Source organism: Cannabis sativa, chromosome X (assembly GCF_029168945.1).
Source record: "Cannabis sativa cultivar Pink pepper isolate KNU-18-1 chromosome X, ASM2916894v1, whole genome shotgun sequence".
NCBI lineage: Eukaryota > Viridiplantae > Streptophyta > Magnoliopsida > Rosales > Cannabaceae > Cannabis > Cannabis sativa.
The window spans coordinates 236,771-240,075 of record NC_083610.1 but is presented as its reverse complement, the minus strand read 5'-3'; positions in this window follow the sequence as shown (position 1 = coordinate 240,075).

The window sequence follows — 3,305 nt, the reverse complement described above, 5'->3', positions numbered from 1 at the left end:
TCATATTTATTAATTGAACCATACAAAGTATCATAATTAACAAATATGCCCCTAGAAACTCTTTCTTTACAATTTCGCCCTTACTTAGTGAAAAATTCACAAATAGACATAGTCTAATTTGAGAATTATAATTGATTAATCAAAACCAATTACATGAGTCTTACAAGCAATATTATCTCAACTAGTGGGGGGACCATGGGTCTATATAACCGAGCTTCCAATAAGTAGATCAAGAATTTAGCACTAAAATTCACTAACTTATTAATTCTTCGTTGAATCCACGCATAGAACTTAGAATTGCACTCTCAGTATATAGAATGCTCTATATGTTCCACCATATAGACACATCATTAGTTATCCATTGTTATAATTCTAATGTGATCAATTATCCTCTATATGAATGATCTACACAGTAAAGGGATTAAATTACCATAATACCCTACTATGTATTTTATCCTTAAAACACTTGACCCCGTATAAATGATATTTCAGCTTATGTGAAATGAGATCTCCACCATTTATTTTCGTTTGGTCAAGCTCGAAGGTGATCATCCTTTGCTTATTATTCGCCAGATAGAAGCTATAGATTCCATGTTTATGCTAGTGCTCCCACTCAATTGCACTACCGTGTTCCCAAAAAGTACGTATCACCCTGACCTAAAAGTAGGCTTAACTAACAATTCAAGGAACACGAATAGCCTTTCAAGATTGAGCCTAATCATAACAGGATTAAGATCATTTGATCTAGGATCAACTAGGCGATATTGACTTGAATAGATTTTACGGTAAGTTTAATTAAATCTAAGTCAAAGTTCAATATCGCTCCCTTCCGATGCATACTCCATGCATCCAACCTGAGCTTTACTTTAACCAATGTTCTCGAAAGAACATAGTATTTCTCCAAATACAAGTAAACTCTTGTTGTAGATTATCATATCAGTAAAACCCTGTGTCTAATAAATCTAGGAAACTTTATTCACATAGTCATGTTTACTTTCCAATGTGTTGACGGCACAATAAACAGGATCAAGTATGTGAAAAGGGTTTCAGATGAATTTATACAATATGTACATATAATCATGAAATAAATCATGTGAACCATGCAACATTAAATGTTATTTCTGATCTATATTAATAAGTAAATCTGATTATATTGAAATGAGTTTTATTTAGGGCATAAAACCCAACAGTTTTCGCCTGGTCACATGCGGATATGGTCGGAATCGATCCTTCTATTATTTCGCATGTCCTGAATATCGATCCTAACATCCGACCAGTTCAGTAAAAATGAAGATTGCTAGATAAAGAACGAGCAGTAGCCCTGAAATACGAAGTTGAAAAGCTGCGCAACAAAAACTTCATCATTGAAGCCTTTTACCCAGCTTGGGTTGCGAACCCCGTACTCGTGCCTATGCCGAACAAGAAATGGCGAGTCTATATTGACTTCACAGACCTCAACAAAGCGTGCCTTAAAGACTGTTTCCCACTTCCAAGAATCGATCAGCTCGTCGATGCAACAGTCAGGCACGAAATATTAAGCTTCATGGATGCTTATTCGAGCTACAATCAAATTAAGATGCATCCACCAGACCAAGAACATACAAGTTTCCGGACAGATATGGGTCTCTACTGCTACAAAGTCATGCCGTTTGGTCTTAAAAACGCCGGAGCTACATACCAAAGATTGGTCAACAAAATGTTTAAAGATCAGATCTGCAGAAATATGGAAGTGTACGTGGATGATATGCTCGTCAAATCCAGAAAGGCTGGGGGGCATATAGACGACCTGGACGAATGTTTCAAAGTCCTCAGGAAATACAACATGAAACTAAATCCCCTAAAATGCTCCTTCGGAGTCAGCTCAGGAAAGTTTCTAGGCTTCATCGTCAATGCTCGAGGAATTGAAGCCAATCCGGAAAAAATCCAAGCCCTCCTGGATATGAACTCGCCAACAAAAACCAAAGAGGTACAAAGCCTAACTGGTCGAATCGCCGCACTTAGCAGATTCGTGTCAAAATCAACGGATAAATGTGTCCCATTCTTCAACATCCTGCGAGGAAACAAAAAGTTCGAATGGACAGAAGAATGTGAAAGAGCTTTTCAAGACCTAAAGGCACAGCTCGTAAAACCTCCCGTCCTCTCTAAACCTCTGGACGGTGAGGAGCTGGGGATATACCTAGCAGTAACGGAGCATGCCATAAGCGTCGTACTAATTAGAGAAGAAGATGGCGGGCAGCATCCAGTCTATTACATCAGTAAAAGACTCATCGAGGCCGAAGGCCGATATCCGTTGATAGAAAAGCTCGCCTACTGCCTCATCTTAGCAACAAGAAAGCTAAGACCTTACTTTCAAGCTCATCCTGTTCGGGTATACACCGACCAACCACTACGACAAATACTGCAAAAGCCAGATGCCTCTAGACGGTTACTCAAGTGGGCGGTGGAGCTGGGGCAGTACGAAATTAACTTTTAACCTCGAACAGCAATCAAAGGCCAAGCCTTGGTCGACTTTGTGGTGGAATGCACAAGAAAAACTGAAATCATCCCAGAAGGCGATCTCGAGTCAACACCACGGCCGAGCAACACGGACCTGGAAGCTGCATGTGGATGGGTCGACCACATATCAGCTATCCGGCGCAGGAATTGCCCTTGTCACACCTGGGGGGAACACCTGCATGCAGCGGTCAAATTCGAATTCAAAGCCTCCAACAACGAGGTCGAATACGAAGCCCTAATCGCTGGGCTCAAACTAGCGAAGGAGATGAAGGCCGAGCACATCGAGATCTGCAGTGACTCACAGCTAGTGGTAAATCATGTATCTGGCGAATACGAGGCTCGGGGAGAAAAAATGATAGCATATCTGAGCAAAATACATGATCTGCTCGCACAATTCAAAAGCTACAGTCTCAGGAAAATTCCAAAAGAAGAAAATACAACAGCAGATGCGCTAGCCCGATTGGCGAGCAGCAATATAAGTGACAAGGCGAACCTGGTCCCGATCTAGTTTCTTGAAGATCCTAGCATCACCGGCACGGAAGAAATCAAAATGATCGACACATGAGAAGAAAGGCAGCACGCCAATAGCAGCCTACCTCAACTCTGGGGAACTCCCAGATAACCGAAATGAAGCTCGAAAAATGAGTAGAAAGGCAGCAGGGTACATCATCGTAGACGGGATCATGTATAGAAGAGGATTCTCAATGCCATTACTCAGATGCGTCACACAAAATGAAGCTGCACGACTTCTATATGAAGTTCACGACAGATTCTGTGGAAATCATGCAGCCAGACAGAGCTTATCAAAG